This window comes from Oryctolagus cuniculus, chromosome 3 (genome assembly GCF_051225735.1).
Source record: "Oryctolagus cuniculus isolate XC-2025 breed Fujian yellow rabbit chromosome 3, ASM5122573v1, whole genome shotgun sequence".
Taxonomy (NCBI): Eukaryota; Metazoa; Chordata; class Mammalia; order Lagomorpha; family Leporidae; genus Oryctolagus; species Oryctolagus cuniculus.
Genome location: NC_142869.1, coordinates 43681260 through 43708837, shown reverse-complemented (window position 1 = coordinate 43708837; position 27578 = coordinate 43681260). Strand labels below are relative to the sequence as shown.

General features: G+C 38.5%; 1 protein-coding gene across 12 annotated transcripts in view; it reads right to left on the bottom strand.

Annotated features, from left to right (window-relative positions):
* HECW2 (HECT, C2 and WW domain containing E3 ubiquitin protein ligase 2) overlaps window positions 1-27578 on the bottom strand; it is a 452881-nt gene that overhangs the window by 413914 nt on the left and 11389 nt on the right. For 4 of the 12 annotated variants that reach the window (XR_016231987.1, XR_016231986.1, XR_016231985.1 and 1 more), the window contains one exon: window positions 26999-27376. The exons of 4 other annotated variants lie outside the window; for them this stretch is intronic. The gene's annotated coding sequence lies outside the window, so the exon portion shown is untranslated. Of the gene's footprint in view, window positions 1-20957; window positions 23460-25192; window positions 25266-26998; window positions 27377-27578 lie in introns of those variants that run through there. 4 more of the 12 variants (XR_016231988.1, XR_016231991.1, XR_016231990.1 and 1 more) reach the window with 3 other exon arrangements.

Genomic DNA, 27578 nt, shown 5'->3' with positions numbered 1-27578 from the left:
CTGTCCACTCTGCCTGTAAAAAAGAAAAAAAAAGACACCACTTGGGATACCTGCATCCTGCATCCCATATCTGAGACCCTGGTTTAAGTCCTGACTACTTTACTTATAATCCAGCCTCATGCTAGTGCATATCCTGGGAGGCAGCTGATGATGGTTCAAGTAGTTGAGTCCCTGTCACCTTGTGGGAGACCTGGATGGAGTTCTGGGATCCTGGCTTTGATCTGACGCAGTCATGGCTACTGCAGGCATTTGGGAAGTAAACTGATGGATGAAAGATCTCTCTGTGTATTTCTGATTCTTGTCTGTCTCTCTCCATCTCTGCCTTTCAAATTTAATGAAAAAGCATAAGTAAAAAATTTGTTGTAAAATGAAGAAACTGGGGCCAGCATTGTGGCACAGCAGTGGTTTGAGTCCTGGCTGCTCTGTTTCCCACCTAGCTCCCTGCAAATGCACCCAGGAAAGCAGAAGCACATGGGTCAAGTGCTTGGGCCCCTGCCACCCACACAGGAGACCTGAATGGCACTCTGAGCTCCTAGCTTCAGCCTGGCCCAACTCCCAGCCACTGTGGAGTTGAACTGAACCAACAGATGAAAGATCTTTTTTTTCTCTCCTTCTCTGTCACTCTGCCTTTCAAAAGAATAAGACAGATCTTTCTTAAAAGTAAAGAAACTATGATTAACTACTCAGAAAGAAAATCTGTAGTCCTCAGAAAATAAACTCCAAATGGATTAGAGTTACATATTTTGTTAAAGAAATCATCATGTCATCTACCCTGAATCTCTTCCTTAAATCGCATCAGTGGTTTCCCACGGCTCTCATGACAAGAGATCAAAATCCTTAACAGGACCTACAAGTCTTTACACGGTCTGGCTTTTCTCCAGCCATAATCCTGAAGTAATCCTGCTTCACCTTAAGGAATCTCTGTGACACCTTACCATAACTGAGCTATAACCTTGCTTCAGGGTTGAACTCAGCCATGCCCCAGGAAAGTGCTCCAGACCTCCCTGAGCAGACCTGTCACTCTCATTAGGCATTTTTAGATCACAGTTACCTCTCCTTCATAATACTCACCACAGTTTTAATTTTATTTGTGCAAATTTTAAAGAAATTAATATCTATTTTCTTTCTTGCTTGCTTTATTGAAGTATAATTGTCAAATGAAAATGATATATACTTAAGGTATATAGTAAGATGTTTTGATATGCATATACATTAAGAAATGATTACCATAATCGAGCTAAGTAACATAGGGAACCCCTCACAGGCACTTTTTTGTGTGTGCTAAGATCTATTCTCAGAGCAGATTTCAAGTAAACTTTACATTATTATTATTATTATTATTATTAACTATTGTCACCATCCTGTACATGAGGTCTCCAGAATTTATTCACCTTAAAACCCAAACCTTGTACCCTATGACCAACACCCCTTTATCTGCCCCAAGCCCTAATTCATGATAACCCCTCTTCTGCTGTTTCTATGAATTTGACTTTTAGATTCCATTTATAAGTGAAACCACATGGTACTTCTCTTTCTGTGTCTAGTTTACTTCACTTAGCATAATATCCTCCTTAAGATCTATTTTCTAGTAAACTGAAGGTATAAAAAGGTAAAAATTCAGGGGCTGGTGCTATGGCGTACATGTAGTGCTGCCATCACACATGGGTGCCTGAGTCCCAGCTGCTCCATTTCTGAGCCAGCTCTCTGCTGTGGCCTGAGAAAGCAGCAGAAGATGGCCCAAGTCCTTAGGCCCCTACACCCACGTGGGAGACCCAGAAGAAGCTCCTGGCTCCTGGCTTCGGATCAGCCCAGATCTGGCCATTGTGGCCATCTGGGGAGTGAACCAGAAGACAGAAAATCTCTCTCTGCCTATGCCTCTACCCCTCTCTAACTCTGCTTTTCAAATAAATAAATTAATCTTTAAAAAAAAGGATTAAGTTCTTAAAAAAGGGGGTGGGGGTTTAAGATTCTATCTTTTTTCTCTCCCTATTGACTCAACACTGCCACATTAAGACTCACTCACTGAATACTTGTGGAACTAAAGTGTGTGATAGAAAAACTGACCTAAAACACAGATGATCACATAATCTAGGAGTGGAGGCAGACATCCTAAGTTTAACACAGAAGCAGACACGGTAAAGGAAAAGACTGAAATACTACGAAAACCCAAATATCTCCATCAAGAACATTATGAACAAACTTAAAATATAAACTGAAAACTGGGGAAAATATTAACAATATCCTTGATTAGTAGCTGATTGCCTTAAAAAATAAGGAGCTTTTAACAGATCAGTAGCTTCCAAAAATGTGCAAAGGACATACACAAGCAGTCTCAGAATAACAGTTTCTACAGAAATCCAACATCATTAGAAAATAAAGGAAACTTTCACGCAAAAATATTTTTATCAAATTAAGAACTTCTGGAAATTATAATGCCTCAGTGTTAGAAAGAGTAAGCATCAAATTTTATATATTTTAAGTGGGAATACAAACTTATAGAACTTACCTAGAGGGAAATTTTATAATTTGTACAAAGTATGTACAGTTTTAGACTCTGTAATACCTCTCCAAGAACTTTTAGATCAAGGAAAGATAATAGTCACTACAGAATTACTAACAAATAATGAAAGATTAAAAACAACACAAAATATCTAACAATAGATGAAGCAAGTTCTAGGACATACACAAACTAAAATGCCATTAAAATCATGTGACGGAAGATTAGTCAAAGACATGAGGAAATATTACTAATATAATAAGTATAGAAAGTGGGTTTCAAACCAGTAAAATTGTGGCTTCCACATCTAAAAGATACATTTCATGTAGGAAAAAAGAAACAAGACTGAGTAGACTAAATTGTCAACATTAGGGACAAAGTCATTGTAAGTTAGAGTTTATGGTGATTTTTAATTTCTTTTCCTTATTTTACATTTTCTACCATGAACATTTATGTTCTGTAATCAGGAAGAAATTAATTTAAAAATTAATAACACCTCATTCTTTCCTAAAATGTACTTGTGGTATGTCAAATGCTATACTAAACACTTTACATAAATTACCTTGTTAATCCTATGAGACAGACATTAACCTATGAAGTAGGTACTATCATTTTTCCCAGAGATGAATAAATGTAATTTAATCAAAACAAAAAATGTTCCATGTATGTTTTCTTAAATCTGATTAAAGTTACTTATGTAACATTTTCCAAACATCAACCACTTAAAGTTAAAAAAAATCAGGGTATTACACCTGTATGTAAAATCAGTCTCTGAACTCAGACTTGGACTATGAGTTCAGATTCAGGAGGAGATCAGAGAAAACCATCATCAAGTATTCAGTTAGAACACTGATAAATTAGGGACTTTGTGCCAGACCTCCTAGTTTCCAGGTGTAAGCAGAATCCTGAATTTGGACTGACTGACATTGAATTCACCACATTTCTCAATTATAAAGAAAAGTGTCCTTTCCAGAGGATTATATCAGCACCCTCTTTGAAACTTGCATTTTATAGCTGTCTTCATAGAAAAGAATTCCAAATACTGCAACCATTCAAACATGAGTAATTCACCAAAGCTCTTTTCACAAACCATTATTGTTTCAAACACATACTCTCTTTTTCTTGACTTTGACTGACATGTTGACCTATCCTCTGTGTTAGATGGAATATTCTCAGCTTTCTGGATGTGTCATCCCTACTGGCTATGATCCAGCTGATGAACCTGCCAGACTGAAGGTCTCTGAAGGCCAGTATCTGCTGTGGTGGCCATTAACAGAAGATGATACTTACCTGGCAAAGAAATTATTCAGAAATATATTTGATAGACAAAACTACCAGAAGCTATGTAAGTCCTTCTTCAGTTTAGCTGGGGCAGACATGGAAAAAAAAAAAAAAAACTAGTAAGGAATTATTTAAAATACCAAAGATATGTAGTAATGTGTACTTACCACTCAATGGGCATTTTCTCTACACCAGGAACTACATTGGGTTCTTAATACATTAGCCTAACAACATCCCTGGGAGGTATAAATTAATCCCATTTTAACTATTATGAACTCAAAAATCAGTGGTTAAATAACTACTACTAGGCCACAAAACTAATAAGCAGAAGAGTTTGGATTCAAACTACATCCAGCTAATTCCAAATCCTTTTCAATACACCATACCGCTGCCCCTCTGCCAGCTCATTGCACCTACCAGCGTTCCCACTGGGGCCAGCATTGTGGAATAACTGGTAAAGCTACTGCCTATGATGCTGCATTCTATATGGCAATGGTTCATGTCCCAGCTGCTCCACTTCCAATACAGCTCCCTGCTGATGGCCTGGGAAAAGCAGCAGAAGATGGCCCAGGTATCTGGGCCCCTGCCATCCATGTGACAGACCTGGATGACACTCCTGGCTTCAACCTGGCCCAGACCTGGCAATTGCAACTATCTAGGGAGTAAACCAGCAGATGGAAGACGTCTCTCTTTCTCTAACTCTTTCAAATAAATAAACAAATCTTAAAAAAAAAAAAAAAAAAAAAAAAAAAAAAAAAAAAAAGAGTTCCCAATAGTCCCTCCCACCTGAGAGCCAGTAAGCTGTACCTGCAGTTTGGCATAGGCTTAAAGGATTTTCTTCAACAGCACATGAGAAAATCAGCCCATCAGTCACACCTGACCCACCCACCGCTAAATTCCTTCCACATCCCTCCCCAGATATAAAAAAAAAAATCTAGAAAGTCAGGAAGACCTGATTTCTATCAAGTTTCGATCAGCATTACTGAAGCTAATGCTGCGCTAATGCCAGGTGCTAACAGCTGATTACTACTCACAGGGTTATGCAGAAAATCAGCAGCTCCACCCCAACCCTATAGTGCCATGGAATAAAAGGTGGCAAACAGCAGAGGCACAGCCACAGCTGGAGCCTTCTTTCCTGGAATTTTCCCTCCGTGGTGAAGCACACCTTTAACAATTTAACCACATGGTATCACCATGCAAAGGATCTGTAAAGCAGAGAAAAGGAAGAGTACTCTAGCCTATGAGTAGAAAATGACTACAAAAGTAACTTTCTGAAAATACTATTTTTGGTATTTGGAAAGCTCTCTTTAAATCTTGGAAGGAGCGGTGTGGAGAAGGTCATCATCCAACAGCTGTACTGAGCCAACAGGTCACAATACATGCTTCCACTCTAAAATGACAGCCCTAAATATGCTATTTGGTAATTGTGAGGAATCTCATCTCTCAACTAGTTAACCTGCAGAGGGACACGCTCATGAGAAGGATTCCCAGTGCTTCTCAGAGCTGATTTGTATGTGAACCACCTGAAGACAGTGGTTCAGATTCTGACTCAACGGGGCTGGGGTGGGGCCTAGGAGTCTGCATTTCTAAGAAGCACCCTGGTGGTGCTTCTGCTGCAGAGAACACTCTGCAAGGGTCCCAGTGCTTGTCTCTTCACTGAGATCCTGATGTCCCTGTACTCCCATTCTTGCTCTAGGGAAGTGAGCTCTAAGAAACCCCTTACTGCAAGCCTATTTTTTCTCAATCTAAAAAAATACATATTTTACCATTCAATTCCAAGACTTCTCCTTTACTCAAATAGTCAACAGGCATTTCCAGAAAAGTAGTTTAAGTCAGCTTTTCTCAAAATGGACTCTATAGACATTTTCCTGATCCATCAACAAGAATAATTTTCCTGTGAAAGAGGCGCAAACAGCGGCTTCTTGATCAGACTGCTGTCTCAGCAGCACAGCCAACACACAGCTGCAGGAACAGGGCTGATGTCTGGGGATGGGCAAAGGTTAGGAGGAAGGGCAAGTTCAGAAAACCACAGGGCTTGAAGTCCCACCCGTGTACCTCTAAAGTGGATTAATAAGTGGTTTAGGAGAACTGAGGGACAATAAAAAGAGGCATTCAGCAGAAGCCAGCATGGTTTTGAGAAAAATATATTCTGCCAAATACTTTATTTCCTTTTTGACAGGATTACTCATATGAGAACAGCTAGTTATGATAATGCTTTAGACATCATATCTAGATTTCAGCAAGGTATTGAGTCTCTTAAAACATTCTTGGAGCCCACAGAGAAATGCAGTCTAAATAATGTGCTGAATAGATTCACAGGTGGTTAAACAGAATTTCCATACACAACACACTGTGGAATAAATGTCAGGCTAGTCAGATTCTTTCAGTTCCTTCCCTTCCCCACCTCCAAACTCTCCCAACCTCCAACCAAATTAGAAATACCACCACAAGTGATATGTACTGGCACTAAACTTTTACAAATACCATAAAAAGATATAAAGAAGAAAGTCACTTACATCAGCACTTTACAAAACAGGAATTTAATGCAGTATACTTAACCGCATCTATTTCTGATAAGACTTCACTCCTTAAAATGTAATGATACTTTACCTGTATGAGTTTTTTATTTAAACTGTTTTCAATGGCAACTTCAGTGGTTAATACTTAGAGAAAGGCAGAAATATAAAAAGGAGGAGAAGTGGATATAGAGAAGCTACTGAGGTTTTTCCAACTAAAATGTGGGGTAGGTAATTGAAAATGAGCACCAATAAAATGTATTTCCAACAAGCAGATAAATTGGAAGGACAAGGAAGAAGTGCACGTGAGCACTGCCCCAAAGATCTGTTTCCATCTTAAGCTTCTATGTTATTTGTCTCTCCGGGATCACGGAGGGTCTCAGGAGGCAGTATGCTGGAGCTTTTATTCTGGATCACAAATCAGAAAAGGACCAGCTTCAAGAACCACACCCAAAACTGGTCCCAGAAATGCTGATCATCTTCAATATATCAAAGCTATATACTCATCACTAAAACTATAGGAAATGAGAATATCCCATTAAAATGATAGAGGAAATTAATTGTGTAAAATGCCTAAACTACCTTTATTTACTTTTATAAAATAGAGGTGAGTATTTAGTCTAGCTGTTAAGATGCCAGTTAAGACTTCTGCAACCCATATCAGAGTATCTAGGTTCAATGCCCAGCTCCGGTTCCTGAGTCCAACTTCCGCTAATGCAGACTCTAGGAGGCAGCAGAGATGGATCAAGTATTCAGGGTCCTGCCACCCACTTAAAGACCTAGATTGCATTCCTGCCTCCTAGCTTCAGGCTGATCCCATTTTTCCCCTCCTGATTTCCCTATTTTTCTTCCTCTCTCTCTCTCTCTCTCTCTCTCTCTCTCAAATCAATCAAAAAACAATTTTTTAAGATACTGTAACTTTATTTTATTCAAATAAAAATGTTCTTTCCCAAATAAGGAAGCATTCAAAGGCTACAAGAGTCATGTGTAATGAACACAGAAGCTGGCTTTAAAAGGCACCTACTAACTACACATAAACAATCTGTGCATCTATAATATTGATAATGAATTATAGCAGGTTTAAAAACCAATTAATCTATATTAAAGGCAAGTGGAGGGATGCAAGGAAAGTTCTTGCAGATGTCATCTATTAAATGAAAAATAAATGACAGAATTAGAAAATAATCCCTTCACAATCTCCAATGTAATTAATTCAGGTAAGAATTATCTACGCATGCTAAAAGTACCTCGGAAAAAAAGAGTGGGTTACAGGGCATCTGCATGATCACAAGCATTGTCCCACAGAAACTAACCAGAAAAGGACAAACGTACTTGCATGTGGGAATGCTACAGTGGTCACCACTAAACCAAGTGATCCCTCCACAATCACCCACACCAGGCTGCTCAGACATCACATGCTTCCCAATGAGATGGAGTAAGTGGCCATCACCTCAGATGTCTTCTTGCCAAAAATGCTTACCCCAACCTAAAACTTGAGAAGCAGGCAGACAAAGCCAGAATACAGAACATGCCTCAACTGGCCTAAACTCTCCAAATTAGTCATCATAAAACAAAACAAAACAAAACAAAATACAGGGGACTTTTTCTAGATTAAAAAGAAGACACATGACAGTCAAATGCAATGTGTAAAATGCTATTGCATCCTAAGTCAAAATAAACAAAAGTTGTGGGATAACTTCGAAATAAAATATACATGAGATATTATTGAATTGAGGTTAATTAGGTTAAAGTTCAGCAACAATAATAATCTCAGGGGGGACAACATGGAGAAGCTGGTAACTCTTATCAGAGCACCAATTCAAATCCTACCTGCCCTGCTTCCCATACAGCTCCCTGTAAATGCTTCTGGGAAAACAGCCAAACATAGCTCAGGTACCCAGGTCCCTGACACCCATACAGGAGATCAGGATGAAGTTACAAGCTCCTGACTTTAGCCTACCCCTGCCCTGGCTGTTCAGACATTTGCAGGGTGAACCAGCAGATGGAAGATCTCTACCTGTCTCTCTGTCCCCCTTCCTCCCTCCCTTTTTGTCACTCTACCTTTCAAATTAATAAAATAATAATAATCTTAGGAGTGGTAGGAAATGTCTTTATTCTTAGGAAGTATTCAAGTATTTATGGGTAATGTTTAATAGTATCTACAAATTATTTTAAAAGGTTCAGAAAAAATGTATATACAAAATAACATATTATAGAATATTAACAATTGATCTAGATGAAAAGTATTACGATTATATATATTTTCCTTTTATTCCAACATTTAGCAATTTTTCAAAATTAAAGACTAGATAGAGGCTAGTGCCATGGTATAGCAGGTAATGCTGTAGCCTGCATTGCCTGCATCCCAAATGGGCACCCATTTGAGTTTCGGCTTCTCCACTTCCAATCCAGCTCCCTGCTAATGGCCTGAGAAAGCAGATGGCCCACATGCTTGGGCCCCTGCACCCACATGGGAGACCTACAAAAAGCTGCTGGCACCTGGCTTCAGATCAGACCAGCTCGGGTGGATACAGCCATTTGGGGAGCAGACCAGCAGGTGGAAGATCTCTCTCTCCATCCTCTCTCTAACTCTTTAAAATAAATAAATAAATAAATATTTTTTAAAAAGCTGGAGAAAGAGAAAAAACTTTAAGGATTCATTAATATTTTTCCTTATTCTCTCTTAATTTTTCCATATGTTCTTCAACTTCAGGCCTCCTACTGTAGATCTCTGCAATATTAACTTATACTTGAGGTTTGATAGTAAATATAATTATCTCTAAGTGAATCATTAAGTATTTCATACTTATATAGACAGTAATAAAAATTTTTTAAATAGAGTATCAAGTAAAAGTTTAATGAGCAGTATAGCCTAGTAAACAACATAATGAAAGCTGAGTGGTAATTTCTGTTTTTGTGGGTGTTTTTTTTTTTTTTTTTTGAGATAAGCATTCCAACTCCTTCTTCACAGACATAAACAGAGCCTAGATAATAATGTGCTAATTAAACAGAGAAAGCATTGGGTAATTTTCAAAACTCTGTTTAGTCCAGTGATGTCCACTATGTTCACAATGAAATCCAACATAACTGATCACAAGGCTGGTGGCTGCAGTAGCCCAGTCCCTGTTTCATTAAACTTAAAGAGCATCTTCAGCTCAACCACAAAATAAGCCAGAAGCTGTTCCAGAAATCAAGAAAACAAGTACCAAAAGCTGCAGGTTAAATCAGTGAGAACTCAATCTAAATTTGGCAGATTTAATCTAAAATTGTTGATGACAAAGCAGATGGTACCCATATTCTCTCAGCATTTTGCCCAAAAAATAGCAAACCAAAGAAGGATTCTTATGCAACAAATGAACATGCTTTCAAGATGCTAAATTTAAAAAAGATTTTAAATTTAACATGTTCTTCATTTTGCTTTATTTTTTATATCCTCATTAAAGAAAGCAGGGGGTTAATGAACAGAGATTTAAAGGTCAGCTTCCTCATCTTTAAACACATTTCCAATGGATTTATACTCTGATTTTAAAATATAAACATATAATTTCACAAAGCTAATGAAAAGCCTTGATAACTACATAGTCATTTTTCATCATTCTTGACAAAGAACTTAGTCTACCAAGAACTGCTTTCAAAATATGAAATGAATGATCCTTAACAACTGATAGGTTGATATTAATGTGTAACAAAACCAAAACACAAAATAATTTGTTCAAAAATAATTGTCTATGAAAAATTAAAGAAAGCTTTGTCATGAAGTTAAATGTTTCTTTATCAATGACAATTCAACCCAGATCATTTAAAACGTAAATTCTCTCTACTTGTGTGTTATTTGATCATTTTTCATCTTTTAGTTAGAGGCTTTCTATTTACTTCCCTGAGCCAAAGGCCAGAAAATAACTTCACACATTATAGAGGCATTTTACAATTTTCTCTTGTGCAGCAAATCATATGCTAAGAATATCTTGCCAAATAAATGAACTGCTTCTAGCGATGACCCATTTTAAAAGAAAAAAACTAAGATTTTTGAAAGTGAAATTAAATTTACTCTAATGGACTACTTACCTCAAAACCTACTTATATTTTATCTGCATAAAACCATTCTAAGAAACAGTGTGAAAGGTAATACCATTAATAATACTATTTAAAAATAGTTTAAAGCAAACCAAAAAAGCCACTCTAGGTGTTAAGGGTCTCTAGTATCTATAGTTTCTATGTGTTTAAGTTTTATTGCTTTAAATAGTATAATTTTCCTGAAGTCAAATAAACACTGATTATGAATTCTTTAACACTAAAATGAAAAGATAAAGATATAGTTACTCTTATCATTAGAAAAAAATTATCTCCTGAGTTAACATTTGATATATGTTATGTATCAGAAACTGTAAACAGTATTACCTTTCCTAACCCTCAAGACAACACACTGAAGTAGATGCAATTATTCTCACATTTTAGCAATTAAGAAACCAAGATTCAGAGAAGTTAAGCAACTGTGGCAGATTACCAGGTGTTGCCCAAAATCTCATTTTTCCTTTTTTCCTAGTAGCAGTTTTAGCTGCTCCCATGGTCCATGGTTGTCCACTGAGAGACTATATCTACCAATCTCCTATTGAGTTTAGAAGTGGTCAAGATAAAGCTCTAACCAATGGACCACGAGTGGAATTGTCACGTGTGATTTCTGTGTCATGTGCTTCCCACAGGCTGGAACACAAACATCTGGAACTGAGGCAACTTCAACCATGCAGAGGATGACAGCACAACAGAAGATCCAAGAGCGATCAAATAAAAGAAATGAGCATCACTCAAAGCGTCTATCCTTCCTGAACCACCTGTTTGCCTTAAACAGAAACAGAACATAAGACAAAGATAAGCTTCTATCTTCACTGGGCCACAGTGTTTTGGTGCAGTGTCTATTACAGAAGCTTAGGTCATACCCAAACAATCACAGAAACCAGTACCAGAAGTGGGATGCTAACGTTACATGTATATAAATATGAGGCACTAGTTAGCTGTTGAATGCTTCATAACAAGACAGTAGAAACTGCTAAATTTTTTAAAGATTTATTTATTTTTATTTATTTATTTGAAAGGCAGAGAGGGAGAGGCAGAGGCAGGGAGAGGCAGAGGCAGGGGCAGTGAGAGAGAGAAGTCTTCCATTCACTGGGTCACTCCCCAAATGGCCGCCACAGCCAGGGCTGGGCCAAACAGAAGCCAGGAGCCAGGAGCTTTTTCCAGGTCTCCCATGTGGATACAGGGATCCAAACACTTAGGCCATCTTCCTGTGCTCTCCCAGGTCTATTAGCAGAGAGCTGGATCAGAAGTGCAGCAGCCACAACTCAAACCAGCAGCCATATAGGATGTGGGTATAGCAGATGGCGGCTTTATACACTATGCCGAAATGTCGGTCCCAGAAAGTGCTAATTAAAAGGGGTCATAAACTAGTGACCCTTTGTATACCAGGGGACTGGCAGGCTAATCTGTCACCTGAGACAAACTGAAGGGCTTAGCATATCACACACCTATAGTACCCATTTAACTAATAAAAGTGGATGGGAAATGCAGTAATAAGATATTTCCGTATCCAGTTGTTAGAGTAGGATTAATTATCAAAAAACGATATGGGTCACTTTCACAAAGAAATCCTGGAACTAATTATGTTCTTTAGCAAAACATACAGATTTACCATGTACAATAAATATGTCAGTAGTAGGATACCTTATAAAATCTGTTTCTAGATTAATTTCATTCTTATATTAAAAGAAATTCAACAGCACTGACTTGATTTCCATTCACATGCTGGAACATCAATGAAACTCATGATGAAATGCTGGGTTAGTTGCTTATTCAAAATAACAATAATCCTTTTCCCTGTGCTCTTATTTTTATTTAGAAAAATAATAAAACAAGTAATTGAAAGATTCACCTAGGAATCATCAGTCAGATTACACTTAATTTTGTAATTTACTCATTCACTAATCCCTGACATAGCTTCATGTCATTTAAATGTTTTACTTTTAATAAACCTTAAAAACAAGAGAGTATTTCAGGCATGGAAAGCCAAGACACTCTGGGGAAAAAAAAAAAATACCTAAATGAAAGATCTCCACGAGTGAGATCCCAGTGGAAAGAACAGGTCATCAAAGAAGGAGGTACCTTTCTCTGAAAGGAGGAGAGAACTTCCACTCTGACTACAACCTTGTCTAAATAAGATCAATGTCCGCGAACTCAAAAGCTTCCATAGCCTTGGCAACTCCTGACAAGAGCCTAGGGTGATTACTGATGCTATAAACAAGAGTGTCAAATTGTTAAGTCAACAACAGGAGTCACTTACTCCTCATGTAGGATCTCTGTCCTTAGTGTGCTGTACATTGAGATTTAATGCTATAACTAGTACTCAAACAGTATTTTTCACTTCGTGCTTCTATGTGGGTGCAAACTGTTGAAATCTTTACTTAATGTATGCTAAACTGATCTTCTGTATATAAAGAGAATTGAAAATGAATCTTGATGTGAATGGAAAGGGAGAGGGAGCGGGGGGGGGAGGGTTGCGGGTGGGAGGGAAATTATGGGGGGGGGGAGCCATTGTAATCCATAAGCTGTACTTTGGAAATTTATATTCATTAAATAAAAGTTAAAAAAAAAAGAGAGCAGTGAATTAATCTCTAATGTCTGGAACAACGAAAAAACAACAACTACTTTCTATAAGGAAATTTATTAAATAGAAAAATTTGAGAAAAATCATTAAGTTTACTATCCCACTTTAAAAATCATGAAGTTGGATATCTCTGTAGATACCTCCACACCAAAAAAGGAAAAAAAGAAACTATATACCCAAAAGACTTGAAAACAGTGTCTCAAAAGAGATAGCTGCTATGCATAATAGCTAAAATATGAAAGCAACCCAAGTATACATAAAAGAAAAAACAAACAAGATTTTGCATAAAAATATAATATTTATATTATAAATATAAATACAAATATAAATAAAGTAACATTCGATCTTAGGAAACTGACACATGCTACAACATGGATAAACCTTGAGGATACTATTCTAAATAAAATAAGCCAGTCACAAAAGGACAAACACTGCACAATTCCACTCATATAAACTACCTAGAATAGTCAAATTTATAGAGAAAGAAAGTAGAATGGCGATTTTCAAGAACTAGGGAAAGAGATAAATTGAGAGTTTTACTTAATGGGTGCAATTTCAGTTCCATTAGATGAAAAAGGTTTTAGAGATTGGCTGAACAACAATGAATGTACCTAACATTACTGAATTATATACTTAAAAGTAAACAAGAAGGAAAATTTGGTGTATTAAAATTGACTGAATGTTTGTGTCTCCCTAAAATTCATACATTGAAATCCTAAACCCAATGTGATGATATTTGGAGGAAACTAGGTCATGAGGCTCCATCCTGATGAATAAGATTAGCACCCTTACACGAAGAGGCCAGAGAGCTAGCCAGCTCCTTTACCAGCATGTGAGGACATAGCAAGAAAACAATTGTCTATGAACCAGGAAGAAGGCTCTCACCAAGAAGCCAACCTTTGCTGGCATCATAACCTTGGACTTGCAGCCCCCAGAACTATGAAAAATAAGTATTTGTTGTTTTGGCCACCCAGTTTATATTATTTGGTTGCAGAAGATACAAATGATTAAAGCATGTATTTTTACCACAATCAACTTTTTCTTAATTTTCACACAGACTTGGGGTAAAAAAAAGTATATACCCATAGGAGGGGTGAAAAAAACAAGGATGACAAAGATGAAATTGGTGCTAATAAAAAATATGTATTAAAATCTTTTCTTAAAAAAAGAAAACTGAAAAAAATTAATTATAACATCATTAAGAGTGGCAAGCAATTTTAAAATTCAATAGGTTGAGAAAACACTTCTAGAATGACTAAGGACTTTCAGAAAAGCCAGAATGCTGGTAAAAACTGTCAAAATCAACTTTTTCATAACTCTGGAAATTAACAGATGTACAACATTACAAGGAAGATCTATTTGAAAAAAATGGTTATGTCATAGTATGAACAGTGAACTTTGTGACTTTTAAATTCATCCTACTTCCATCACTCTCTCCACAGCATCATGAAAACCAGGATCCTTGCAGCCATGGTAACTATGAAAGAACTCTAACAAGCCACTGGAGGAGGCAAAATAGGTCTGAAGATCCTCCAAAAGGCCTTATCCCAGAGAAATGTCACTATTTGACTTGGCGGGTATCTGGAAATGCCCCACTCTCAGAATTTCTCTTTATCAGAACTGACCCAATGTCTACTCAGAGGGAAAATCCTATCCCCACAGCTTTTGTCAGCTTCAATTGTTTAACACTGCAGATGCCTAAGGCAGCAATACCAGCTGTGGCAAACAAAAGTCTGGCAAAAGAGAGCAATTAGACAAGAAAAAGAAAAGGCATTGAAATGAAGAAGTAAAATTATCTGTTTGTGGATGATAGGATCATATATGTAGAAAATCCTAAAGATTGAAAAAGAAACTATGAGAAATAATAAATTCAGTAAAGTTGCAGGATATAAAATCAACATTTAAAAAGTGGTATTTCTCTATACATATAACAAACTAATTGAAAAGAAACAAGAAAACAATCTCACTTACAACAGGGAAAAAAATAAGACACGTTGGAATAAATTTAACCAAGAAAGTGAAAGATTTGCACATGAAAAATTATGACATTAATAAACAAAATTAAAGATTACACAGATTATCTGAAATACATCCATGACCATAGATTGAAAGAATACTGTTAAATTTTTAATATTAAATGGTGATTTACAAATACAATATCTTCTATCAAAATCCCAATGACATTCTCTAAAGAATAGAAAAATAATCCTAAAATTCACATGAAACCACAGGAGATCCTAAATAATCAAAGAAATCTTGAACAAAAAGAATGAAACTGAAGGTGTACACTTCCTCAATTCAAAACACATTACAAAACCACAGTAATCAAAACAGAAGGGACCAGCATAAAAAGACATATAAACCAGTGGAACAGAATAGAAAGTCCAGAAATAGACCTACACACTTACAGTCATCTGATCTTTGAAAAAGATGCCAAGAGTACCCACAAAATGAAGAAAGGAAGGTCTCTTCAATAAATAGTGTTTGGAAAACTCAATACTCATATACAGAACAGAACTGAACCCTTACCTCACACCATATAAGAAATCAACTCAAAATGAATTAAATATCAAATGTAGGGTGGGCATTTGGGAAACGGATTAGGCCACAACTTGGTATATCTACCTGCATTTCATATTAGAACGCCTGAGTTAGAGTCCTGGCTCTGATTTCCAGGCCAGCTTCCTGTTAATGTGCACCTAGGAGGCAGAAGGTAAAGCCCCAAGTAGTTGGGTCCCTGCCAACCATACAGAAGACAGGAACTGAGTTCTAAGAGTTCTAAGGTCTTAACTTGACTTGGCCCAGCCTTGGCCTTTCTCTCTCTGCCTCTCCCACTCTCTCCCTCCCTCCCTCCCTCTCTCTCTTCTTCTCTCTCTCTCTCTCTCTCTTTATATCTCCTTCCCTCCCTCCCTTTCAAATAAATTTAAAGAAAAACTTGAAGAACACACACAAAAACAATCTTTTAATACAAGACCTGAAACTATAAAATTACCAGAAGAAAATAAGGAAAAAGCTTCTTGACATTGACCTAGAAAATAATATTTTGGATATAACACCAAAAGCCCAGACAACATAAGAAAAAAAAAAGACAAATGGAATTGCATCAAACTAAAACTTCTGCACAGCATAAGAAAACAATAAACAGAGTAAAAAGACAACCTATGGAATGGGAGAAAATATCTGCAAACCGCATATCTGAGAAAGTCAACATCCAAAATATAGAAAGAATTATTCAATTGCAAAAAAATTCAAATAATCCAATTTTTAAATTGAGCAAAGGATAAGAATACATATTTCTCAAAATAAGACACAGGGTATATGTCTAACAAGTGGTAAAATACCCAGCATCACTAATCATCAGGGAAATGCAAATCAAAACCACTATGAGTTATCACTTCTCATCTATCAGAACAACTATTGCCAAAAAGACAAAGGAGAGGCCAATGTTGTCGTATAGTGGGTTGGGCCACTGCCTAAACTATCAGCATCCCATATGGGATTTCAAGTCCCAGCTTCTCTGCTTCTGGACCAGCTCCCTGCTAGTGTACCTGGGAAAGCATCAGACAACAGCATAGGATCTTGCGACCTGGCCAACCATGTAGGGAACCCGGATGAAACTCCTGGATCCTGGCTTCAGCCTGGTCCAACTCCAGCCTTTGCAGTCATTTGGGGAGTATACTAGCAGATGGAAGATTTCTCTCTCGGGGCCGGCACTGTGAAGTAGTGGGTAAAGCCACTGCCTGCAATGCCGGCATCCCATAGGGCACTGGTTAAAGTCCCAGCAGATCCACTTCCAATCCAGCTCTCTGCTATGGCCTGGGAAAGCAGTAGAAGATGGCCCAGGTCCTTGAGCCTTTGCAACCATGTGGAAGCCCTGGAAGAAGCTCCTGGCTCCTGGCTTCGGATTGGCACAGCTCTGGCCATTGTGGCCAACTGGGGAGTGAACCAACGGATGGAAGATCTCTCTCTCTCTCTCTGCCTCTCCTCTGTCTGTGTAACTCTGAAGGTATGAAAACTATCTAAGCTTCCATCAGTAGATATATGAAAAAAGAAAACATTACACACACATACTCTCCAAATATACATATATGAGAGTACTTTAAAATGCTTGTGGAAAATAACTTATTTCATTGCAAAACAAACATATGAGAGATGTTCAAGAAGGTGATAGGAATGTACAACATAAAAAATTATTCATAGATTTCAAAAAGTTTTTGCACCAATATAAACTTGTACTAACTTCTAACATGCCTGGAAAGGGTCTAATTTGAGATATCAAAGAGATAAAATATTAGTTTGAGAACAATCCCTCAAAAGTAACACAAATTCTATGAAAATTGAAGCAACAACAAACATCAAATTGATGTGAAGCTTGGGTGGAAAAATGGTAAAATCTTTGATACTTTAGAGAAACTTTACGTAGAGAGTATCCCAATGAAATGAGAGCTTTAGAAATGAATAATTCATTTCAAGAAGAAGTGAGATGATGCTGAAGATGAAGCATGTGGAGCTAGCATTATGCCGTACCAGGTTAGGCTGCTACCTGCAATGCCAGCTTCCCATATGGGTACCAGTCCATGTCCCAGCTGCTCTACTTCCCATCCAGCTCCCTTCTCATGGCCTGGGCAAAGCAGCAGAAGATAGCCCAAGTGTGTGGGCCCCTGAACACATGTGGGGGACCCAGATAAAGCTCCTGCATCCTGGCTTCAGTCTGGGTCAGCCCTGGCCATTGCAGCATCTGGGGAGTGAACCAGTGGGTGGAGGAGCCCTCTGGTTCACCCACATCAGTTTGCAAGAAAAAAAGTAATCTTGTTCATGCTCTAATTGAAGAGGACCAAAGATTCACAGTAGAAACAATAGCCAACTCCATCAACATCTCAACTGTCTCACCTTATATAATTCTGATTGAAAAGTTAAGCTCAAGCAAACTTTATCCTCCATGGGTGCCAAAATGGTTGTGTCAAATCGGCTGCAAACAATATAGCTTTCAATGGAAATTTTAAATAAGTGGAGTCAAATTCTACAGCATTTCTTGAACGAATTGGAACAGGAGATGAAACGTGGCTTTACCAGTATAATACTGAAGGCAATGCACAATCCAAACAATGACTACCAAGAGGTAGAAACGGAGGAATAAAAGGAAAAGCAAACTGCTCAAGAGCACAGGTTGGGAAAACGGTTTTTTGGAATGTTTAAGCCATTTTGCACGTGTACTTTCTGGTGAGCCAAAGAACAATTACATGTGCTTATTTAGAGAATTGGCGGGAAGGAGGGTGTCAATTAGCCAAACGCTTAGGAAAAAAGTCCAGGAAAGCTTTACCAGGAAATCTTTCTCCACCACAACATTGCTCATTCTCATTGATAAAAGGACAATTTTGTGAGGGTTTTGGTGGGAAGCCATTAGGCATCCACCTTAAACTCTTTTGCTCCTTCTTTTTTTTATTAATTTAAAAAAAAATCTTGACAGGGTGCCCATTCTCTCCAGTAAGTAATATGAAAAAGGTTGCACTGATGTGGTTAATGTGAGATCCTCAGTTCTTTTTTTAACACTGTTTTATTTATTTGAAAGGCAGAGTTACTGAGAAAGAGGGAAAAACAGAGAGAAACAGATTTACATCTGCCAGTTCACTCCATAAAAGGCCACAATGGCTGAGGCTGGACCAGGCTGATGAACCATCTACTAAATGGATAATCTGCACCCCTAAAAATTGTTTTGAAGCTGATGAAGGTTATGTTGAGACATAAAGTCTATATTTTTATTTTTATCTTTTAATTTCACTACCCATGAACTTTCAAAATCCCCTCATATATACACACACACAAAATAAAACATTATTCACTCTTTAAAAAGAAAGAATGCTACAATTTAGAACAACCTGGATGAACCTGAAGGATATTACACCAAATGAAATAAGCCAGACACAGAAGGACAAATATTGCATGCTATCACTTAAATATGGAATATAATCAAATTCACAGTACACAGTAGGAAAGTGGCCATTAGAAGTTTTGAAGAGGAGAATTGGAGAGATGTTGGACAAAGGGAATAATATTTAATTTTTAGAAGATGAGTAAATTCTGGAGATCAAATATACAACACATTACCTGAGGTTAACAATTCTGTACTACATGCCTGAAATTAGCTAGGGTAGATCTTAAGTGTTTTCATCACCAAAAAAAGAAATAATAAATATGTGAGATTTCAGATACCTTAGCAAATTTGCCTGTAGCTATCATTTCAAAATGGATACATGTATCAAACCCCAAATTATTTATCTTTAATATATAAAATTTATATATTATACCCCAATAAAGCTGGAAAAGTTTATTAGATAAAAAAAGGAAATGAATGTAGATATGCAAACAAACCACTGGATTTATAAATCTATCTAGTTGGAATCATCTAAAAGTAAAAAATACCTTACAAATATATAGGAAATAAGATGGCTGAGAGGCCAGCGCTGTAGCATAATGGTTAAAGCTGCTGCCTGCAGTGCCAGCATCCCATATGGGGGCGGTTCAAGTCCTGGCTGCTACACTTCTAATCTAGCTCTCTGCTATGGCCTGGGAAGGTAGTAGAAGATGGCCCAAATCCTTGGGCCCCTGCACTCATGTGGGAGACCACGAAGAATCTCCTGGCTCCTGGCTTCAGATCAGCACAGCTCTGGCTGTTGCAGCCACCTGGGGAGTGAGCCAGCGGATAGAAGACCTCTCTCTCCCTCTCTCCATCTCTCTTTCTCTGCCTCTACCTCTGCCTCTGCCTCTCTGTAACTCTGCCTTTCAAATAAAAATAAATAAATCTTTTTAAAAAATGGATGAACCCTCTTCAGCAAAATGATTTCCAAATATTTTAAGTAATACATTTTGTTGATGCCAGTGCAGGAAGCCAAGCAAGTAGGCAATCATAAGCTAGAACTTATTAGAGATATATTTACTCCTACAATCTATATTTACCAGATGAATATTTTCCAAGTTCATAGATATCATTTGAAAACACATGACTCAGCAATTTCACTCCTCGGTATATAGTCAAGAGAACTGAAAATATATATTCACACAAAAACATTCACACGAGTATTGATAGTACATTATTCACACAAATATTGATAGTGGTATTATCCACAATAGTTAAAAAGTAGAATATCCCAATGTCCACCAACTGATGAATGGATAAACAAAATGAGCTAGTCATACAGTGAAATATTATTTGGTCATAAAAAGGAAAGTGGTGATATATGCTACATCATTCACAAACCTTGAAAACATTATACTAAGTAAAAGATACAAGTAACAAAAGATGACATAATTTCATTTACATTTAGTGTCCAGAAAAGGCAAATCTATGGAGACAAAAATTAGAGTATTAGTTGACACAGACTGAGAGCAGAAGTGGAGAGTGATAATGGGTATGAGGTTTCTTTTGTGGGTGGTGGAAAGGTTTCAGAATTAGTAGCAATGGTTGTACAACTCTGTGGATGTACTCAAAACTACCGAACATATCCTTTAAAATAGTGAATTTTATGGTAAATGGATTATATTCAATAAATCCGTTACTTTAGAAAAAATGGGGAGAAGTGAATACCTGCAGAAGAACCTCCCCATTTAGAAAAAAAAATTAATCTGTCATAATCAGTACAGGTCAAGAAATATTCATTGACCCAACTGTGCTAGGTGTTTTAGAAAAAAAGATAAAAATAACCCAGTCTTACCCTTAGGAAATTTGGTCTTTAACAAGAAATGAAATTGCAAGCAAGACTTTAGACGGAATTTTGATTCCTTCCCCTAGTTTTCACTCTCAAAATACATAAAATGCTAATTTTACAGTAAACTCTTACTGAATATCCAGCAAACATTATATATGAGCAACCACCTAAATTCTTTTTTTTTTAACTTTTATTTAATGAATATAAATTTCCAAAGTACAGCTTATGGTTTACAAGGGCTTTCCCCCCCATAACTTCCCTCCCACCCGCAACCCTCCCCTCTGCCGCTCCCTCTCCCCTTCCATTCACATCAAGATTCATTTTCATTTCTCTTATATACAGAAGATCAATTTAGTATATATTAAGATTTCAACAGTTTGCAACCACATAGAAACACAAAGTGAAAAATACTGTTTGAGTACTAGTTATAGCATTAAATCACAATGTACAGCACACTAAGGACAGAGATCCTACATGAGGAATAAGTGCACAGTGACCCCTGTTGTTGACTTAACAATTTGACACGCTTGTTTATGGCATGAGTAATCACCCTAGGTTCCAGTCATGAGTTGCCAAAGCCATGGAAGCCTTTGAGTTCACTGACTCTTATCATATTTAGACAAGGTCATAGTCAAAGTGGAAGTTCTCTCCTCCCTTCAGAGAAAGGTACCTCCTTCTTTGATGGCCCGTTCTTTCCACTGGGATCTCACTCACAGAGATCTTTCATTTAGGTTTATTTATTTATTTTTTTCCAGAGTGTCTTGGCTTTCCATGCCTGAAATACTCTCATGGGCTTTTCAGCCAGATCTGTGTGCCTTAAGGGCTGATTCTGACACCAGAGTGCTGTTTAAGACATCCGTCATTCTATGAGTCTGCTGTGTATCCCGCTTCCCATGTTGGATCGTTCTCTCCCTTTTTTGTTCTATAGGTTAGTATTTTCAGACACTATTCTTGTTTATGTGATCCCTTTGGCTCTTAGTCCTATCATTATGATCAATTGTGAACAGAAATTGATCCCTTGGACTAGTGAGATGGCATTGGTACATGCCACCTTGATGGGATTGAATTGGAATCCCCTGGTATGTTTCTAACTCTACCTTTTGGGGCAAGTCAGCTTGAGCGTGTCCCAAATTGTACATCCCTTCCCTCTCTTATTCCCACTCTTATATTTAACAGTGATCACTTTTCAGTTAAGTTTTAACACTTAAGAATAACTGTGTATTAGTTACAGAATTAAACCAGTAGTATTAAGTAGAACAGACAAAAAATACTGAGGGATAACGTATTAAGTTGTTCATCAACATTCAGGGCAAGGGCTGATCAAGTCACCGTTTCTCATAGTGTTCATTTCACTTTAACAGGTTTCCTTTTTGGTGCTCGGTTAGTTGTCACCGATCAGGGAGAACATATGATATTTGTCCCTTTGGGACTGGCTTAATTCACTCAGCATAATGTTTTCCAGATCCTCCATCTTGTTGCAAATGACCAGATTTCATTGTTTTTTACTGCTGTATAGTATTCTATAGAGTACATATCCCATAATTTCCTTATCCAGTCTACTGTTGATGGGCATTTAGGTTGATTCCATGTCTTAGCTATTGTGAATTGAGCTGCAATAAACATTAAGGTGCAGACCGCTTTTTTGTTGGCCAGTTTAATTTCCTTTGGGTAAATTCCAAGGAGTGGGATGGCTGGGTTGAATGGTAGGGTTATCTTCAGGTTTCTGAGGAATCTCCAGACTGACTTCCATAGTGGCTTGACCAGTTTGCATTCCCACCAACAGTGGGTTAGTGTCCCTTTTCCCCACATCCTCGCCAGCATCTGTTGTTGGTAGATTTCTGAATGTGAACCATTCTCACCCGGGTGAGGTGAAACCTCATTGTGGTTTTGATTTGCATTTCCCTGATTGCTAGTGATCTTGAACATTTTTTCATGTGCCTGTTGGCCATTTGGATTTCCTCTTTTGAAAAATGTCTGTTGAGATCCTTGGCCCATCTCTTAAGTAGGTTGTTTGTTTTGTTGTTGTGCAACCACCTAAATTCAACAACCAGATGCTAAAGGTAAATTAACTCAAATTTTAGCTCCAGTCACGTTTCTCTTCCAGCACAAGAAGACTGAAGCTGTGGTCTGCCCTCCTGGTCCTGACTGCCCCACTGCAGTATGCAATCCTAGCTTGAGGATGTGAAGTACTTTCTGTATCCATTCATTCACCCCTGCCTCAGTCTCATGCTTACTTTCCTGTCTGCTTTTAAGGAGCTAAGTTTCATTCTTTCAGGCCTACTTCTTCAAATACCATTGAAGTTCTTCAGAAATTACATATTTTAAGTCACACCATTAAAGCAAATGCAGGTCTTTTTTTTTTTTTTTTTTTTTGGTGCCTTTTTTTGGAGGGAAGGAGGCCCCTACCAGAACCAAAAATCTTCTTCCTGTGTTTGGTGCCTGTCATTGACAAAGTCGGACATTTGACACCATTTCGTATGTTCTGTTGACACAGAACAGGGGTTACAAATCAGATACAGGCAGCATATGAGTTTTGATTGGCATGAGCCATTCTGAAAACATTTTAATTACTTACTAACAAATTACATTCAAAGACATTTTACATACAAACTTTCATTCTTTAGCCTCATCTGAAAAATCTGAACAGTCAGCCATTTTGGACCCAAGCTTCCATGTTGTAACAATGGGGTAACCCAAGTGGTGATACTTTTTTCTCCTTTGACGACACATCTCTCCATCATCCTTCCCACTCCACAGGTTTCTCATGCACAACACGTCCAACTGGTTTCATTTGGGACCTGCTGGCTCTGCAGGTGTTCGAGTTTAAAATGAGTCCAAGTCCAGGGAGTTAAAAGTTATATCTAATTATAAGGGGAAAACCTTTTCCCCCATCTCTTGCTTTTAGCTTCCATAGCCTTGTTCCTCTACCTTTGCCAGCCTCTCCCAGTTTCTCACTTTAAGAACTGCTTCATCTTCCTGTAATCACCATCATGTCTAACATGTAAACATCATCAGAGACCTGAATTATTCCAACACTGTCCTGCAGAAGCATTTTCTGGACAGAAAAGTGCCTACATGAAACAGAAGAACTCAAAGCACACAGCAAAAAGCACAGAGGGGGCCAGCGCTGTGGTGTAGCAAGTAAAGCAGCTGCCTGCAGTGCCAGCATCCTATATGGGTGCTGGTTTGAATCCCCGCTGCTCCACTTCTGAACCAGCTCTCTGCAATGGTCTGGGAAAGCAGTAGAAGATGGCCCAAGTCCTTGGCCCCTGCACTCATGTGAGAGACCTTGAAGAAGCTCCTGGCTTCTGGCTTCGGATAAGCACAGCTCTGGACATTGAGACCAATTGGGGAGTGAACCAGCAGATGGAAGACGGACCTCTCTCTCTCTGTGTGTGTGTGTGTAAAAACTGACTTTCAAATAAATAAATCTTTAAAAAAAGAAAAGCACAGAGAATCTCATCCACAGATCAACGAGACCTTAGTTTCCAGATGTATGATTTGTTGAAGATAAACGTTCTCCATAATTTATGAGATCTGATGAGTTAAAACAATGCTTCTCAGGCCGGCGCCACGGCTCACTAGGCTAATCCTCCACCTTGCGGCGCCGGCACATTGGGTTCTAGTCCCAGTGGGGGCGCTGGATTCTGTCCTGGTTGCCCCTCTTCCAGGCCAGCTCTCTGCTGTGGCCAGGGAGTGCAGTGGAGGATGGCCCAAGTGCTTGGGCCCTGCACCCCATGGGAGACCAGGATAAGTACCTGGCTCCTGCTTTTGGATAGGCGTGGTGCGCCGGCCGCAGCGCGCCGGCCGCGGCGGCCATTGGAGGGTGAACCAAAGGCAAAGGAAGACCTTTCTCTCTGTCTCTCTCTCTCACTGTCCACTCTGCCTGTCAAAAAAAAAAAAAATGCTTCTCAAACTTTACTGTGCATACAACACACTTGAGGGTCTTGTTAACAATCAGACTCTAATTCCACAGTTCTGGTACAGAATCTAAAATTTTGCATTTCTAACAAGTTCCCTGGTAATGCCACTTATGCTGGTGGTGTAGGGACAACACCTTGAATACAAAGAAGTTAGAAGACTTAGAAACGAAGAAGGTTACTGTGAAGAGAACTATTTGAATTAATTAGAACCCTAAAACTGGATTTTCTGCCATCTGAAATGCAAAAATGTCCATCTTCTAGCATCTAGTGCCACTTTATCTGATTTATACAAGAAATAGCCTGTCATAATGGTCTGTGAGTAAAAGGTGGTTCCTTCAGCCATTAGGCAATGACTATTATATATTCTCTACATGATCAATACTGGACACTATACAGAAGCATCTGCCAAGTTTCCATACTTATAATCTAGTTGGCAAAAAGACAAATAGGAAACAAAGTAACTAGGGCATCATCTAAAAACAGCAGATCAAGAACTTAATTTTTATAAAATAATGATTCCCAAGGGAGTGACATAATAGCACCTAAGAAGGAAGACACCCAACTAAACAAGTTCCCCATCCCCTCCTAGGAGATCGGGATAGTCACTTTACCCCTACCTTAATTGTCAATCGTTGACAAGTTGAGCTTCATTTGGACTGGTAGGAATGCCATATTCCTCATTAGGATAATCTGCAGGGGGAAATTATGCAAACCACTCTTTTTAAGTTGTATGTGGAAGGGCATGGAGATATGGACTTTTAAGAATAAACAGAACTGCCGGCGCCTCAGCTCAATAGGCTAATCCTCCGCCTTGTGGCGCCGGCACACCGGGTTCTAGTCCCGGTCGGGGTGCCGGATTCTGTCCCAGTTGCCCCTCTTCCAGGCCAGCCCTCTGCTATGGCCCAGGAGTGCAGTGGAGGATGGCCCAAGTCCTTGGGCCCTACACCCGCATGGGAGACCAGGAGAAGCACCTGGCTCCTGGTTTCAGATCAGCGCGATGCGCCGGCCATAGTGGCCATTGGGGGGTGAACCAACGGCAAAAGGAAGACCTTTCTCTCTGTCTCTCTCTCTGTCCACTCTGTCTGTCAAAATTAAAAAAAAAAAAAAAGACCAAAAAAGAGTAAATAAAACTAATGGGTACTCTGGGTAGGAGGTGCATCCTGAACCAAAAGTACTGAGAGTGAAGATGAGTTTGGGATATTGGTGGGATGGAAAGGCTTGCCTAGTTAAAGCAAATCATAAGGCTCCACTTACTACCACTCCATTCTAGGTGGAGAAGCACAGAAGCTATTTCCTAAGAACTCGAGGACCACCTGTTAAGAACACTGAAAAGATATATCTTTTGCTATTGCTTTATTTGAACTTGTCTGAATCAGTATATTTAGTGAATGTCCAAAAGACAAGAGGTAGCCGAACATTGTTATTATAGTCACTTTGTCAATCTTTATCTTTTAATGAATATATTTAAACGATTCACATTTAAGCCTTTAAATAAGAAGATGGTTTTCATCCTATTTCACAATGGTTACTGTTCCTCTTCCCTGTCATAGCTAATAAATGATGTTTCTAAGCCCTCTACTGTGAAAAGTTGGTGGGATTCCTCAAGATAAAGCAAAGTATTGGATCCCTAAGTCCATGTTGCCTGGGAGTTTCCCATTCATGGTAGGAATGGCCTCCAGCCACTGGGTAAAATTGCCTTCACACAAAGTTACCCTCTAAGTGCTTCAGCCAGGGCTCTGTTCCAGATAAGCAGGTCCCAGCTGTGATTCCAGCTTTACGACCTTTGATGATTCCTGGGTGCTCATTGCATTGAAACTGCAACTCCTTAGTGTGCCCAGAGAAGCTGTTGATATTTGTTTTGTTTAGCTTATTATTGTTGTAATGAGGAGAGTAATGACTTTCAAGTCTTTTCATTTCGGAAATGATACTTGAAAGAACTTCCACTTTGACTATGACATTGTCTAAATAAGATCGGCGTTGGAGCCTCGGGTGATTACTGACGCCATAAACAAGAGTGTCAATTGTTAAATCAACAACAGGAGTCACTGTGCATCTACTCCCCATGTAGGATCTCTGTCCTTAATGTGTTGTACTATGTGAATTAGCGGTATAAATAATACTCAAACAGTACTTTACACTTTGTGTTTCTGTGTGGGTGCAAACTGTTGAAAACCTTACTTAGTATATACTAAATTGATCTTCTGTATATAAAGATAATTAAAAATGAATTTTGATGTGAATGGGATGGGAGAGGGAGCGGGAGATGGGATGGTTGCAGGTGGGAGGGAGGTTATGGGGAGAAAAAGCTGCTATAATCCCAAAGCTGTACTTTGGAAATTATATTTATTAAATAAAAGTTAAAAAAAAAAAAAAAGAACACTGAAAAGATATTTTATTTATTTATTTCTATTTATTTGAAAGCCAGGGCAATGGGGTGGGGGTAGAACTGCAATTCACTGGTCACTCCCAAATGCCCACAAGAGCCAGGGCTGGGACAGGCTGCAGCCAGGAGCCATGAACTCTATCCAGGTCTCCCATGTGGGTAGCATGATAAGCCTTCATCTGCTGCCTTCTAGGATGTGCATAAGCAGCAAGTTGGACTGGAACCAGAGGAGTTGATAAATTCTTTACAAGATAGGCACACCGGTTTTCCTCTCAAGTTCTTTCCAGTTTTTCCTCAATTGAAGAACAGAGTTCCAATTTTCTTTTAACACACAGATCTAACCTGAATCTTGTCTTGCCTTCTGCTGGTCATGGAAGACAGGGAAGAGAATGCGGCTGCGTTAAAAGTCCCCATACACCTAAGGAAAAGACAGCCTTCACCACTGTTTCAGGTTAAGCATTGCTCTACTGCTCAGCATCCCAGTTCTTGGAGACTGTTCTCATAGGTTTTATTTTTAACTCTGTCATCAATCACTTTGTGACTTTTCTCTGAAACATATCTGAATTATCCTCATCTGTCTTACACAGGCAAGTGATGAATTATATTTCAAGTTTTCCCTG